General features: G+C 39.4%; 1 protein-coding gene across 1 annotated transcript in view; it reads left to right on the forward strand.

Moving 5' to 3' along the window:
• Window positions 1–2,796: 2,796 nt before the first annotated feature.
• Window positions 2,797–18,119, forward strand: part of ptpra (protein tyrosine phosphatase receptor type A) — a 45,630-nt gene continuing 30,307 nt past the window's right edge. The window contains exon 1 of the mRNA XM_063012280.1: window positions 2,797–3,093. The gene's annotated coding sequence lies outside the window, so the exon portion shown is untranslated. The remainder of the gene's footprint in view (window positions 3,094–18,119) is intronic.

Consider the following 18,119-nt stretch of genomic DNA (forward strand, 5'->3'; position numbering starts at 1 on the left):
CTTCATGCTCCCTAGCAAATTGAAGCAGTTTTTGCCGGTTAGCCTCACTGACAAGTGGTTTGCTTAAGGCTACACAGCTGTTTAGTCCCAATCCCTCGAGTTCCCTTCTCTTACTGTCACTATTAAACATCCCTGAGTTCCACTGGAGTTTTACTACCATCTGATTTCACCAAACGTTCAAATCATTCAAGATTTTTTTTCCAACCACATTCCTTCCTCGAAGATGATGTTTCTCCACTGTCCTTCCACTTTTTAATAATGCATGGGCAGTTCTTAACCCGATTTTATTAGTTTCAGCATCTCCTTAGATGTTTTCTGTGCTTGATGCATGCCAATAATTTGACCCTTCTGAAACAGATGAACATCTTTTCCATGACCACAGGATGTGTCTTTCCACATGGTTTTTTAACAAATGAGAAGCTACTCACTGCATCAGTTAGGGTTAAATAACTTGTTGCCAGCTGAAACATAATCACCTATGCAGTAATTATCCAATGGGAGGCTCTTACCTATTTGCTTAGTTAAATCCAGGTGGCCAGGCAGTGTATTTTATTTGCATTTTCCATACTGTCCTAACTTTTTCTGATTTGGGGTTGTACTGTATAATAACTGTAATAAATACAAACCTGCACTGATTACAACGCATGCAACAAAAAAAACAATACTATGATAAACATGGGCCTACAATAACAGGTTTAATGTACCGTTCAAACAAAATAACGTCTTATTTCTCAACACAGCAACACAGATGAGTACATTTGGCATCAGCACATAAAATCATACCAACATAAATGTACATACTAATCAAGAATCGAATCTCCGTGAAGAAACGTGTCTTCTTCAAACGAATCACAATCGCTGTCTTCGGATTCCTGAAATTCCTCTGCAACCAGCCGTTTCAGTTCAGCGAACACGTGTTCTGCACTTTCAGTTACCTCTGTGTTTGCCATGTTGTGTTTCTATCAAACTAATAGAACTATATTAAGTAAATACAGAACACAGAACCGTTCACTAACACTCCCTCTGCATGTCTGTGTTTTGAACGCGCTCTTCGTGCACAACACAGTTAGAGCTGGGCGGTTCCTGAATCACCCGGGTTAATGATTCGAATCTTTGTACTGAATCAGGAATCACGAGTCCGAAATCTCAATGAACCCGGATCCTATGAGTCCTCTGACTGACTGAGCCGACTCACCGAAACACCGCGGACTCAGATGATTTGGCTGAACCGACTTTACTCCAGTCTGTGAATCTAAGTAATAAGTTAAAATATAGTTATATTATTATTAAAATGCAAATGCTTACGGGTTATTTTAGTACTGTACCACTTAAGGGGTATCATATATATATATATAATCATGGTAATTTTAAACCCTTGACCCCAGGGCTGGACTGGGAACAAAATTCAGCCCTGGACTTTTTTCTTGACCAGCCCACTACAAGCACATCGCGCCACACATATCACCCCTAATCAAATGTTAGATTTTTATTATTTTTAAATTTCTTAAATGGTTCTATTGGATTTCCCGATCCTGTCTCATTAAACCGCAAGAAATAAAATTAAACCTTTCTTTCATTAAACCTTTAACACTGGTAAATATGCTTTTTTCGCACTTTTATTCACACGTGATACACGTTTGTTCCAAATTAGTGCATGGCTCTGATAAGCAAAGAAATAAATACTTTATATGTTGACAAGGGAAATTAACCATGTGAGCTCTGCACATAATGACTCTAAAAAATGTCCTGACCAACTGCATTTTCCTTTCTGTATTATAGAGGACAAGATAGTGTTTACTTTTTTTGAAGAGCAGAGACTAATGGTACCATCTCAAATTATATCCACCGCCCTATGTAGTGCACTATGTTGGACATGACATAATAGAACTTTTACAAAAATCGTCCTTAAAACGGCTGGTTTAAAACCCCTGATATCCAACAGTAGCTTAGATAACTACTTATTAATCATTCAGTGACTGTTAAAAGAAATTTTTTGTACTGTTAGGAAGTACCCTAAGTAGGGCATAGGCGACATTTGAGATGGGCCCACAGTCTCTTCTTAAACGGCGTTACTAATGAAGCAGAGTCACTGAACACTAACTTTTCATTTTCTGCTCTTTGGCTGTGCTGTAGTTCCTCACTGCCAAACAGGTTGTCCTGCACTTTTCTGCATCTGCTTGCAGCTTTTTCTGTTTTTTATCACGGGCTTTTTCTGCACCTCCTTTACGCTTTACGCAGTAAGTGGGTAGCACTGTCGCCTCACAGCAAGAAGGTACTGGGTTCGATCCCCAGGTGGGGCCGTTCGGGTCCTTTCTGTGTGGAGTTTGCATGTTCTCCCCGTGTCTGCGTGGGTTTCCTCCGGGAGCTCCGGTTTCCTCCCACAGTCCAAAGACATGCAAGTGAGGTGAACTGGAGACACTAAATTGTCCATGACTGTGTTCAATATAAACTTGTGAACTGATGAATCTTGTGTAATGAGTAACTACTGTTCCTGTCATGAATGTAACCAAAGTGTAAAACATGACGTTAAAATCCTAATAAACCAAACAACCATTTTATCAGCATCAGTAAGAACAATTTAAAAATGAACAGTGCATGGACGTGGTGTCACCGCTAGAGGCGGTACAGATCAGCAAGAGAAAAGAAGGCGGGGCCTGATGTACAGCGAGGGGATGATATCAGAGGAATGAGGTTTGTGGGTGTGGTCTGGTCCGGGAACGGGGCGGGGCTTGGCTTTGGGAAAATCCACCGCTTTCCCATTCCAATCGGCCAGGCGCAACATGGCGGACTAGGAGAGGCGGCCCGACAGCGCCCGGATACAGCGAGTAAAACGCGGGATAGACGGACCCGGCGTTAGGTAAAAAAACTAAAGAACGCGTACAAGCGAAGAAAAAAGGTAGAAAGTACCAAAAAACAGCTTATTAATGGACTTGTTTGGACATGTAATTTGGAGCAAGGTTCCGAGCGGGCCGTGAGTAGCGCAACCTCGGCTCTTGGGGTGAGGAGGAGTCCGGGGCCGGGACACCGAGTGCTGGATAACAACTTAACCACCCACGCTCTCCAGCTCACCTAGCGCGTGTAAAAGCTGTCGAGGTAAGTTCTGTCCGAAATATGTCGGTGAGATTCACTGTTAATACGAGCTGTGAAAGTAGTTCGGTGTGAGTGCGATAATAAAGCGCGCCTGTTGGGAGGAAAGACACGGCGTAGCTTTTAATAGAGGGCGGGGCCAGAGCGTAAACTGCACAGTTCCATTCAGATACATCCTACACAGTTTCATTCAGCTCTGTTCTACACACTTCCATTCAGTTACACAGTTACATTATACACAGTTTCATTCAGATACATCCTACACAGTTTCATTCAGATACATCCTACACAGTTTCATTCAACTCTGTTCTACACACTTCCATTCAGTTACACAGTTACATTATACACAGTTTCATTCAGCTCTGTTCTACACACTTCCATTCAGTTACACAGTTACATTATACACAGTTCCATTCAGATACATCCTGCACAGTTTCATTCAGCTCTGTTCTACACACTTCCATTCAGTTACACAGTTACATTATACACAGTTCCATTCAGATACATCCTACACAGTTTCATTCAGCTCTGTTCTACACACTTCCATTCAGTTACAGTTACATTATACACAGTTTCATTCAGATACATCCTGCACAGTTTCATTCAGCTCTGTTCTACACACTTCCATTCAGTTACACAGTTACATTATACACAGTTTCATTCAGATACATCCTACACAGTTTCATTCAGCTCTGTTCTACACACTTCCATTCAGTTACACAGTTACATTATACACAGTTTCATTCAGATACATCCTACACAGTTTCATTCAGATACATCCTACACAGTTTCATTCAACTCTGTTCTACACACTTCCATTCAGTTACACAGTTACATTATACACAGTTTCATTCAGATACATCCTGCACAGTTTCATTCAGCTCTGTTCTACACACTTCCATTCAGTTACACAGTTACATTATACACAGTTTCATTCAGCTCTGTTCTACACACTTCCATTCAGTTACACAGTTACATTATACACAGTTTCATTCAGATACATCCTGCACAGTTTCATTCAGCTCTGTTCTACACACTTCCATTCAGTTACACAGTTACATTATACACAGTTCCATTCAGATACATCCTACACAGTTTCATTCAGCTCTGTTCTACACACTTCCATTCAGTTACAGTTACATTATACACAGTTTCATTCAGATACATCCTGCACAGTTTCATTCAGCTTTGTTCTACACACTTCCATTCAGTTACACAGTTACATTATACACAGTTTCATTCAGATACATCCTACACAGTTTCATTCAGCTCTGTTCTACACACTTCCATTCAGTTACACAGTTACATTATACACAGTTCCATTCAGCTCTGTTCTACACACTTCCATTCAGTTACACAGTTACATTATACACAGTTTCATTCAGATACATCCTGCACAGTTTCATTCAGCTCTGTTCTACACACTTCCATTCAGTTACACAGTTACATTATACACAGTTTCATTCAGCTCTGTTCTACACACTTCCATTCAGTTACACAGTTACATTATACACAGTTTCATTCAGATACATCCTGCACAGTTTCATTCAGCTCTGTTCTACACACTTCCATTCAGTTACACAGTTACATTATACACAGTTTCATTCAGATACATCCTACACAGTTTCATTCAGATACATCCTACAGTTTCATTCAACTCTGTTCTACACACTTCCATTCAGTTACACAGTTACATTATACACAGTTTCATTCAGATACATCCTGCACAGTTTCATTCAGCTCTGTTCTACACACTTCCATTCAGTTACAGTTACATTATACACAGTTTCATTCAGCTCTGTTCTACACACTTCCATTCAGTTACACAGTTACATTATACACAGTTTCATTCAGATACATCCTACACAGTTTCATTCAGCTCTGTTCTACACACTTCCATTCAGTTACACAGTTACATTATACACAGTTCCATTCAGCTCTGTTCTACACACTTCCATTCAGTTACACAGTTACATTATACACAGTTCCATTCAGATACATCCTACACAGTTTCATTCAGCTCTGTTCTACACACTTCCATTCAGTTACACAGTTACATTATACACAGTTTCATTCAGATACATCCTACACAGTTTCATTCAGCTCTGTTCTACACACTTCCATTCAGTTACACAGTTACATTATACACAGTTCCATTCAGCTCTGTTCTACACACTTCCATTCAGTTACACAGTTACATTATACACAGTTCCATTCAGATACATCCTACACAGTTTCATTCAGCTCTGTTCTACACACTTCCATTCAGTTACACAGTTACATTATACACAGTTTCATTCAGATACATCCTACACAGTTTCATTCAGCTCTGTTCTACACACTTCCATTCAGTTACAGTTACATTATACACAGTTTCATTCAGATACATCCTACACAGTTTCATTCAGCTCTGTTCTACACACTTCCATTCAGTTACACAGTTACATTATACACAGTTTCATTCAGATACATCCTACACAGTTTCATTCAGCTCTGTTCTACACACTTCCATTCAGTTACACAGTTACATTATACACAGTTCCATTCAGCTCTGTTCTACACACTTCCATTCAGTTACACAGTTACATTATACACAGTTCCATTCAGATACATCCTACACAGTTTCATTCAGCTCTGTTCTACACACTTCCATTCAGTTACACAGTTACATTATACACAGTTTCATTCAGATACATCCTACACAGTTTCATTCAGCTCTGTTCTACACACTTCCATTCAGTTACAGTTACATTATACACAGTTTCATTCAGATACATCCTACACAGTTTCATTCAGCTCTGTTCTACACACTTCCATTCAGTTACACAGTTACATTATACACAGTTTCATTCATATACATCCTACACAGTTTCATTCAGATACATCCTACACAGTTTCATTCAGCTCTGTTCTACACACTTCCATTAAATTACACAGTTATATTACACAGTTCCATTCAGTTACATTATACATAGTTTCATTCAGCTCTGTTCTACACTCTTCCATTCAGTTACACAGTTATATTACACAGTTCCATTCAGATACATCCTACACAGTTTCATTCAGTTCTGTTCTACACACTTCCATTCAGTTACACAGTTCCATTCAGTTCTGTTCTACACACTTCCATTCAGTTACACAGTTATATTACACAGTTCCATTCAGATACATCCTACACAGTTTCATTCAGCTCTGTTCTACACACTTCCATTCAGTTACAGTTATATTACACAGTTCCATTCAGATACATCCTACACAGTTTCATTCAGCTCTGTTCTACACACTTCCATTCAGTTACACAGTTATATTACACACTTCCATTCAGTTACACAGTTTCATCCTACACAGTTCCATTTAGTTCTTTTCTACACACTTCCATTCAGTTACACAGTTATATTACACAGTTACATTATACACAGTTTCATTCAGATACATCCTACACAGTTTCATTCAGCTCTGTTATACACACTTTCATTCAGTTACACAGTTACATTATACACAGTTTCATTCAGATACATCCTACACAGTTTCATTCAGATCTGTTCTACACACTTCCATTCAGTTACACAGTTGCATTATACACAGTTTCATTCAGATGCATCCTACACAGTTTCATTCAGCTCTGTTCTACACACTTCCATTCAGTTACACAGTTATATTACACAGTTCCATTCAGATACATCCTACACAGTTTCATTCAGCTCTGTTCTACACACTTCCATTCAGTTACAGTTATATTACACAGTTCCATTCAGATACATCCTACACAGTTTCATTAAGCTCTGTTCTACACACTTCCATTCAGTTACACAGTTATATTACACAGTTCCATTCAGATACATCCTACACAGTTTCATTAAGCTCTATTCTACACACTTCCATTCAATTACACAGTTATATTACACAGTTCCATTCAGTTCTGTTCTACACACTTCCATTCAGTTACACAGTTATATTACACAGTTCCATTCAGATACATCCTACACAGTTTCATTCAGCTCTGTTCTACACACTTCCATTGTTACACAGTTATATTACACAGTTCCATTCAGATACATCCTACACAGTTTCATTCAGTTCTGTTCTACACACTTCCATTCAGTTACATCCTACACAGTTCCATTCAGTTCTGTTCTACACACTTCCATTCAGTTACACAGTTACATCCTACACAGTTCCATTCAGTTCTGTTCTACACACTTCCATTCAGTTACACAGTTATATTACACAGTTCCATTCAGATACATCCTACACAGTTTCATTCAGCTCTGTTCTACACACTTCCATTGTTACACAGTTATATTACACAGTTCCATTCAGATACATCCTACACAGTTTCATTCAGTTCTGTTCTACACACTTCCATTCAGTTACGCAGTTGCATTATACACAGTTTCATTCAGATGCATCCTACACAGTTTCATTCAGCTCTGTTCTACACACTTCCATTCAGTTACACAGTTATATTACACAGTTCCATTCAGATACATCCTACACAGTTTCATTCAGCTCTGTTCTACACACTTCCATTCAGTTACACAGTTATATTACACAGTTCCATTCAGATACATCCTACACAGTTTCATTCAGATCTGTTCTACACACTTCCATTCAGTTACACAGTTGCATTATACACAGTTTCATTCAGATGCATTCTACACAGTTTCATTCAGCTCTGTTCTACACACTTCCATTCAGTTACACAGTTATATTACACAGTTCCATTCAGATGCATCCTACACAGTTTCATTCAGCTCTGTTCTACACACTTCCATTCAGTTACACAGTTATATTACACAGTTCCATTCAGATACATCCTACACAGTTTCATTCAGCTCTGTTCTACACACTTCCATTCAGTTACAGTTATATTACACAGTTCCATTCAGATACATCCTACACAGTTTCATTAAGCTCTGTTCTACACACTTCCATTCAGTTACACAGTTATATTACACAGTTCCATTCAGATACATCCTACACAGTTTCATTAAGCTCTATTCTACACACTTCCATTCAATTACACAGTTATATTACACAGTTCCATTCAGTTCTGTTCTACACACTTCCATTCAGTTACACAGTTATATTACACAGTTCCATTCAGATACATCCTACACAGTTTCATTCAGCTCTGTTCTACACACTTCCATTGTTACACAGTTATATTACACAGTTCCATTCAGATACATCCTACACAGTTTCATTCAGTTCTGTTCTACACACTTCCATTCAGTTACATCCTACACAGTTCCATTCAGTTCTGTTCTACACACTTCCATTCAGTTACACAGTTACATCCTACACAGTTCCATTCAGTTCTGTTCTACACACTTCCATTCAGTTACACAGTTATATTACACAGTTCCATTCAGATACATCCTACACAGTTTCATTCAGCTCTGTTCTACACACTTCCATTGTTACACAGTTATATTACACAGTTCCATTCAGATACATCCTACACAGTTTCATTCAGTTCTGTTCTACACACTTCCATTCAGTTACGCAGTTGCATTATACACAGTTTCATTCAGATGCATCCTACACAGTTTCATTCAGCTCTGTTCTACACACTTCCATTCAGTTACACAGTTATATTACACAGTTCCATTCAGATACATCCTACACAGTTTCATTCAGCTCTGTTCTACACACTTCCATTCAGTTACACAGTTATATTACACAGTTCCATTCAGATACATCCTACACAGTTTCATTCAGATCTGTTCTACACACTTCCATTCAGTTACACAGTTGCATTATACACAGTTTCATTCAGATGCATCCTACACAGTTTCATTCAGCTCTGTTCTACACACTTCCATTCAGTTACACAGTTATATTACACAGTTCCATTCAGATACATCCTACACAGTTTCATTCAGCTCTGTTCTACACACTTCCATTCAGTTACACAGTTATATTACACAGTTCCATTCAGATACATCCTACACAGTTTCATTAAGCTCTGTTCTACACACTTCCATTCAGTTACACAGTTATATTACACAGTTCCATTCAGATACATCCTACACAGTTTCATTAAGCTCTATTCTACACACTTCCATTCAATTACACAGTTATATTACACAGTTCCATTCAGTTCTGTTCTACACACTTCCATTCAGTTACACAGTTATATTACACAGTTCCATTCAGATACATCCTACACAGTTTCATTCAGCTCTGTTCTACACACTTCCATTGTTACACAGTTATATTACACAGTTCCATTCAGATACATCCTACACAGTTTCATTCAGTTCTGTTCTACACACTTCCATTCAGTTACATCCTACACAGTTCCATTCAGTTCTGTTCTACACACTTCCATTCAGTTACACAGTTACATCCTACACAGTTCCATTCAGTTCTGTTCTACACACTTCCATTCAGTTACACAGTTATATTACACAGTTCCATTCAGATACATTATACATAGTTTCATTCAGCTCTGTTCTCCACACTTCCATTCAGTTACAGAGTTATATTACACAGTTTCATTCAGCTTTGTTTTACACACTTCCATTCAGTTACACAGTTATATTACACAGTTCCATTCAGATACATCCTACACAGTTTCATTCAGCTCTGTTCTACACACTTCCATTCAGTTACGCAGTTATATTACACAGTTCCATTCAGTTACATTATACACAGTTTCATTCAGCTCTGTTCTACCCAGTTCCATTCAGTTACACAGTTATAATACACAGTTACATTTCACACGGTTACATCCTACACAGTTTCATTCAGTTCTGTTCTACACACTTCCATTCAGTTACACAGTTACATCCTACACAGTTCCATTCAGTTCTGTTCTACACACTTCCATTCAGTTACACAGTTATATTACACAGTTCCATTCAGATACATCCTACACAGTTTCATTCAGCTCTGTTCTACACACTTCCATTCAGTTACACAGTTATATTACACAGTTCCATTCAGATACATTATACATAGTTTCATTCAGCTCTGTTCTCCACACTTCCATTCAGTTACACAGTTATATTACACAGTTTCATTCAGCTTTGTTCTACACACTTCCATTCAGTTACACAGTTATATTACACAGTTCCATTCAGATACATCCTACACAGTTTCATTCAGCTCTGTTCTACACACTTCTATTCAGTTACGCAGTTATATTACACAGTTTCATTCAGATACATCCTACACAGTTTCATTCAGCTCCGTTCTACCCAGTTCCATTCAGTTACACAGTTATATTACACAGTTTCATTCAGTTACACAGTTATATTACACAGTTCCATTCAGTTACATTATACACAGTTTCATTCAGCTCTGTTCTACCCAGTTCCATTCAGTTACACAGTTATATTACACAGTTACATTTCACACAGTTACATCATACACAGTTTCATTCAGATACATCCTACACAGTTTCATTCAGCTCTGTTCTACACAGTTACATTCAGTTACACAGTTACATCCTACACAGTTTCATTCCGCTCCGTTCTACCCAGTTCCATTCAGTTACACAGTTATATTACACAGTTCCATTCAGTTACACAGTTACATTTTACACAGTTTCATTCAGTTACACAGTTACATTTCACACGGTTACATCCTACATAGTTCTATTCAGTGACAGTTATATTACACAGTTATGTTCAGTTATACAGTTATATTCTACACAGTTCCATTGTTACTCAGTTATATTACACAGATACATTTCACACAGTTACATCCTACACAGTTTCATTCAGTTACACAGTTATATTACACAGTTACATTTCACACAGTTACATCCTACACAGTTTCATTCAGTTATACAGTTATATTACACAGTTACATTTCACACAGTTACATCCTACACAGTTTCATTCAGTTACACAGTTATATTACACAGTTACATTTCACACGGTTACATCCTACACAGTTTCATTCAGTTACTCAATTATATTACACAGTTACATTTCACACGGTTACATCCTACACATGTTTCATTCAGCTCCATTCTACCCAGTTCCATTCAGTTACACAGTTACATTTTCATTCTAGCCAATATAATTCATTTACAGTTACATTTAATACATTAGTATTCTACAAAGTTACATTGTCATTATACACAGTTACATTCAGTTACACATTCAGTTACATCCTACACAGATTCATTCAGTTTTATTCTACACAGTTAACTTCAATTACACCCTCAACAGTTTTATTCAGCTCCATTCCAACCGGTTTCATTCAGTTACACAGTTCCATTTGGTTACATTTCACACAGTTGCATCCAACTACACAGTTTCATTCAGTTCTTTTGTACCCAGTTCCATTCAGTTACATAGTTATATTCTACACAGGTACATTTTCATTCTAGCCAATGCCGTTAAGTTACAGTTACATTTAATACATTAATATTCTACACAGTTACCTTCCTCGCAGTTAAATTTTCATTCTAGCCAATTCCATTCAGTAACCCATGTTTATTTTCGACACAGTTACATTGGCATTATAAATAGTTGCATTCAGTTACACCCAACATAGTTTCCTTTAGTTCCTTTGTATCCATTCAGTTACACAGGCATATTCAACACAGTTGCACTTTCATTCTTGTAAATTCTGTTAATTTACACAGTTACATCTAATACAGGTATATCTTACACAGTTATATTGTCATTACACACAGGTACATTTTTCACAGTTGCATCTAACTACACAGTTACATTCAGGTACACGTTACACATTTACATTCGGTTTTTCTACATTTAGTTCCACTGTACACGGTTACATTCTGTTCCACTGTACACAGTTACGTTCAGTTCAACATCACAGACCCTCCACTTATCCTCACAGTGGACGTCAGGTTCTATACAATGTAGTCATCCTTCTTTTTATGCCCGCGGGACCCACCTTAAGTGTTTTTGGTTGGTGGACTATTCTCAGTCCAGCACAACACACACTAACACACCACCACCATGTCAGTGTCTCTGCAGTGCTGAGAATGATCCACCACCCAAGTAATACCTACTCTGTAGTGGTCCTGGGAGAGTCCTGACCATTGAAGAACAGCATGAAAGGGGGCTAACAAAGCATGCAGAGAAACAGATGGACTACAGTCAGTAATTGTAGAACTACAAAGTGCTTCTTAATCCCACATTATATAAAAAAGGAATAATACAAATAAAGAAAGTATCCTACACAACTGTGTAGTGACGTCAACCAGGCGAGGTGAATAGCGCCAGTGCCCTCTGCTGTTTAAAGTGAATATCAATTCATTTTATGTGAATAACCGATTCGAATCGTGGCACATGTGCACCGATTTTTACCTGCCTTGTGGTGCATTGTTACATCCCTAGCCACCATTATCTCAGCAGTGTTACATTTATCCAGACTTGACTTGACTGATTTCTACAAACTGCCCTATCTTGCTCAGAGACTCTGAGAATCCACACCACATGGACACACTAGTGCAAGGCAGAGATACACCCCTGACATTTAGGGCTGATTTAAAGCAGGCCAGCCACATATGTGAAAAAAATTCCAATCGGGTTGGAATTGCCCCATGTTCCCCTGCCAGCCATTAACAGCAGGTGCCAAGAGTGCTTCAAATCACATCTACAATTTGGTTCCACTCCAAAACATTTACACCGTGATAAATAATAGATTAGAGCACTACCCATAGTGTCTTTAGCACTAATTAACAATATAGATACACAGCATCTATTAGCTTTAGCTTTGCTTTTGAGAAACTCGGCATGCCAGAAATCTGTTAAAGTACTTTTTTTTTTTATAATTGATCGAACATTTTAGAATACAGTGGTACCTTGAAACTCAGCGTCGATTGGTTCTGGGACTGGCGTTGAGTTTAAAAAGTTTTTTTTTTTTTTTTCCTTTTCTCCCCCTTTAGCACATCCAATCGTTCAATTTGCATCGTGCTTCCTCTCTGTCTATGCCGAACTCTGCCCTTACCAAGGAAATCGAAGCTAACCCATATCCCCTCCGAAACATGAGCAGCAGCCAGATGCATTTTTGCCACCCACACATTGATGAGTTTGGTGCCACCTAGCGTTGCATGCGGAGAGACACACCCTAAGGGCACTCCTCCTCATCTTTTGTGCCCACATCCGGTTCTTTGTCCCACCCCCCAACTGAGCAACCGGCCAGTCGTTGCCCATACAGCCACTCAGCCTTGAACCGGTGAAGCAGAGCTGGATTCGATACTACGTACTCAGAATCCAGCCCTGGTTGCAGCGTGTCTTTTTACCGCTGTGCCACCTGAGCGGCTAGGCGTTGAGTTTTAAGGTATTTACAGTCCATGCTCCGAGGACTTTATATATTTTAGGCATGTGTAAAATAATGGGGTTGTTTTTGACACTTATACACTGAAAATAATACAATTACATAACAGTAATATAAAAACACTAAAATTAAAAGCTGATTCTTACAATTTCTCAGAACCCAGAGCTGTAACACAAGTTTAAAAGTGAAACAGTGAGAAAAATCCAGCTGAACACAGATACATGTGGAGTTTTCAGAGTGAATCTGACGGTTATTCCACACAAATGCAGATTCATCTCATATGCACACTTTGATGTCATTTTACCGCAACGCTTAACCCGAGCGCTGAGCAAAGCGACTGTTCATTGTTAATTTGAAACCGAACACATATCAGGACAGGAAAAAAGAATGGAATGTTACCAAAGACTGAATTTGTCTATTTTATCAGCTCCACTTACCATACAGAAGCACTTTGTAGTTCTACAATTACTGACTGTAGTCCATCTGTTTCTCTGCATGCTTTGTTAGCCTCCTTTCATGCTGTTCTTTAATGGTCAGGACCCCCACAGGACCACCACAGAGCAGGTATTATTTAGGTGGTGGATCATTCTCAGCACTGCACTGACACTGACATTGTGGTGGTGTGTTAGTGTGTGTTGTGCTGGTATGAGTGGATCAGTTTTAAACACTTCACTGTCACTGCTGGACTGAGAATAGTCCACCAACCAAAAATATCCAGCCAACAGCGTCCTGTGACCACTGATGAATGTCTAGAAGATGACCAACTCAAACAGCAGCAATAGATGAGCGATCGTCTCTGACTTTACATCTACAAGGTGGACAAACTAGGTAGGAGTGTCTAATAGAAAAATAAAAACTCCAGCAGCGCTGCTGTGTCTGATCCACTAACACACCACCACCATGTCAGTGTCACTGCAGTGCTGAGAATCATCCACCACCCAAATAATACCTGCTCTGTAGTGGTCCTGGTAGAGTCCTGACCATTGAAGAACAGCATGAAAGGAGGCTAAAAAGTATGTAGAGAAAAAGACGGACTACAGTCAGTAGTTGTAGAACCACAAAGTGCTTCTTTAAGTGTAGAAACAAGGAGGTGGTTTTAATGTTATAGCTGATCACTCATAATAATCATGCTCAGCCATCCAAGAGATTTTAACTGGTAAGCTATTATAAAGGTCTTCAGTATACTGGTAAACGCTCTTTACTGCATCTTTAACTAATCAGATCATGTCTCCTGTTCAGAACTGAACTTCTATAATCAAATTCTATATGCGCTAGTCAAGACAGCCCATCTACGAAATATAGGTCTAGCTGAACATGCTCTGAGCCTGCTGGATCATGTCTGAAGCGTGTAAGCAAAGCTTTCAGCCTCTCCCTTATTATCTTGCTCAGTTCTGTTTAAATCGGCTGCGCTGAGCCTGAATACACTCAGCAATTAACCTCATTGGATGTCTCGTCCCATAGCATCGCAGTTGTTTTAAAATTAGAATGATATCATTAATTTCCACACTTAAGAGATTTTCTTTTTGTTTGATTGGTTTATAACTGAAGATTAAAACCACCTCCTTGTTTCTACACTTACTGTCCATTTTATCAGCTCCACTTACCATATAGAAGCACTTTGTAGTAATACAATTACTGACTGTAGTCCATCTGTTTCTCTGCATGCTTTGTTAGCCCCCTTTCATGCTGTTCTTCAATGGTCAGGACCCCCACAGAGCAGGTATTATTTAGGTGGTGGATCATTCTCAACACTGCAGTGACACTGACATGGTGGTGGTGTGTTAGTGTGTGTTGTGCTGGTATGAGTGGATCAGACACAGCAGCGCTGCTGGAGTTTTTAAATACCGTGTCCACTCACTGTCCACTCTATTAGACACTCCTACCTACTTGGTCCACCTTGTAGATGTAAAGTCAGAGACAAGCGCTCATCTACTGCTGATGTTTGAGTTGTAGACCTTCATCAGTGGTCACAGGACGCTGGATATTTTTGGTTGGTGGACTATTCTCAGTCCAGCAGTAACAGTGAGGTGTTTAAAAACTCCATCAGCATTGCTGTGTCTGATCCACTCATACCATGATCCACCAACCGAATAATACCTATTCTGTAGTGGTCCTGTGGATCCAGCCAACAGCGCCCCTAGGGCAGCGTCATGTGACCACTGGTGAAGGTCTAGAAGATGACCGACTCAAACAGCAGCAATAGATGAGCGATCGTCTCTGACTTTACATCTACAAGGTGGACCAACGAGGTAGGAGTGTCTAATAGAGTGGACAGTGAGTGGACACTGTGTTTAAAAACTCCAGCAGCGCTGCTGTGTCTGATCCACTCATACCAGCACAACACACACTAACACACCACCACCATGTCAGTGTCACTGCAGTGCTGAGAATGATCCACCACCCAAGTAATACCTGCTCTGTGGGGGTCCTGGGAAAGTCCTGACCATTGAAGAACAGGGTGAAAGCAGGTTAAAAAGGTATGTAGAGAAATAAATGGACTACAGTCAGTAATTGTAGAACTACAACAGTGGTTATGTAACCATTTGATGAAAGGTGTACTTTGTATAGGTGTACACTTCTATGTAAAATTATGTATCTGCAGTATTGTTCTGAGCTAATCAGTACTGTTTTGGTAGGGTTAGTTTATTACCCTGGTAAAACTATTAATCTCTTTCAGTAGACACTTTTCTACACTATGTATGTGACTTCATAGCCCTAAGACATTATTATTTTCATGTGTGATGGCATGTGATGATCGTTGAGTAATTCTGTTGTGATGCAACATGCTCACTTGGCAGAGCGGGTGCCTCCGGAAATTAAACATTTGGAAACCCTATAGTGTTGTTGCTTAAAGAGTGTTTCTCTGTGTGTTTATCCATGCTACCTGTTTGTAAGACGAACTAAGCACTGATCAAATCCAGGATCACGTGTGTACACGAAAATGTGTTGATTTTTAAGGAGCGTACTAATCCTAGTCCGAAATAGAACACTTTATCCTACCCAGTATTTCAATTCGGAATTGTGATTACGGCAGTTAGCTTTGCATAATTATGAATAATGTGACTTGCTATCGGGTTCTCGGATCACCTCGGAGGCTTTTCTGAACAGCTTCCGGAGTTAAAGCGCTTTGCTGTGTTTGAACTTATGTGACCTCAAGCTGTTCTCTGCAGACATAAACTTCCTGGAACAATCACAGTCACATATCTGGCATCTGGCTTGTAACTGTGCCTCATCTCCATTCCAAGTTGTACTGAGCCCTGACGATTTTTTTTGTCACAAAATACCAGTCCGAGTCAAGTCGCGAGTCTTTAGGCTAGAGTCCGAGTCGAGTCGCGAGTCTTTAGGCTAGAGTCCCAGTCAAGTCGTGAGTCTTTAGGTAGGCTGGAGTCCGAGTCAAGTCGCGAGTCTTTAGGCTAGAGTCCGAGTCAAGTCGCGAGTCTTTAGGCTAGGGTTCGAGTCAAGTCGCGAGTCTTTAGGCTAGAGTCCGAGTCAAGTCACGAGTCTTTAGGCTAGAGTCCGAGTTAAGTCGCGAGTCTTTAGGCTAGAGTCCGAGTCAAGTCACGAGTCTTTAGGCTACAGTCCGAGTCAAGTCGCGAGTCTTTAGGCTAGGGTTCGAGTCAAGTCGCGAGTCTTTAGGCTAGGGTCCGAGTCAAGTCACGAGTCTTTAGGCTACAGTAAGAGTCAAGTCGCAAGTCTTTAGGCTAGGGTTCGAGTCAAGTCGCGAGTCTTTAGGCTAGGGTCCGAGTCAAGTCGCGAGTCTTTAGGCTAGAGTCCGAGTCAAGTCGCGAGTCTTTAGGCTAGAGTCCGAGTCAAGTCACGAGTCTTTAGGCTAGAGTCCGAGTCAAGTCACGAGTCTTTAGACTAGAGTCCGAGTCGAGTCAAGTCGCGAGTCTTTAGGCTAGAGTCCGAGTCAAGTCACGAGTCAATATAATAAACACAAAACATATATTGGAAATGTAGCGTAGAAATTAACAAATAATCTGTAAAATCAGATAAAAAAACAACAGATTAGTGACTGTGTTTTGGCGTTTTACTTAGTGCCTTTACTTTCCTAATCATTGTGCAAATAAATGTAATTTCATTAAACTGATACGTTTTGTTTTCATTGCAAAACAAAAGTGCCCGATAAATCACGGCACAGCGGACAAAATCCAAAACACAGCAAAAAAAATCATAACCACTGCTTACCTTAGCTTATGTTCTTCCAGATGCTATAAAATTTATAACCATGTCCCAATAGGAATATAATCCGTTGTTTTGTAAATGTGCTTATAATTAAAAGCCAATCAAGCGTTTCATTAACATCATCTGTGTGATGCAAACTGAATAAATGCAAATAACATAAATAGCATTTCTTACTATAAATTAAAATCAGAAGGTCCGATTGGTTCAGAAAGCGGTCTTTCAACCATTAGCACCAATTCTGTAGGAGCGTTCCATTCACCCCAGTTGTTCCTGTGAAGTGCACTACGTAGGGTATTCCACTATTTTAAGTGAGTGGCTGTTAGGAACTGACGTCAATTTCTTTGAATTAGAACCATGACATTGTGGGAAAAATACAACATGACAACCAATGAGCTGGGAAACAGGCAGACCGGGTTTGCATTTGAGATGAATTTCTTAAATAAAGGTGCTTTAATTAAAAAAAAAACAACCTGTCAATACAGTCTAATAATATTGATTATTGTTTTCAGCAGAAAGAGGTTGTGCTGGTACCATGTGAAATGCGTGAAGGTTGTGGTAAGCAGCAGTATGCACCC

This window comes from Trichomycterus rosablanca, chromosome 16, assembly GCF_030014385.1.
Source record: "Trichomycterus rosablanca isolate fTriRos1 chromosome 16, fTriRos1.hap1, whole genome shotgun sequence".
Classification (NCBI taxonomy): Eukaryota; Metazoa; Chordata; class Actinopteri; order Siluriformes; family Trichomycteridae; genus Trichomycterus; species Trichomycterus rosablanca.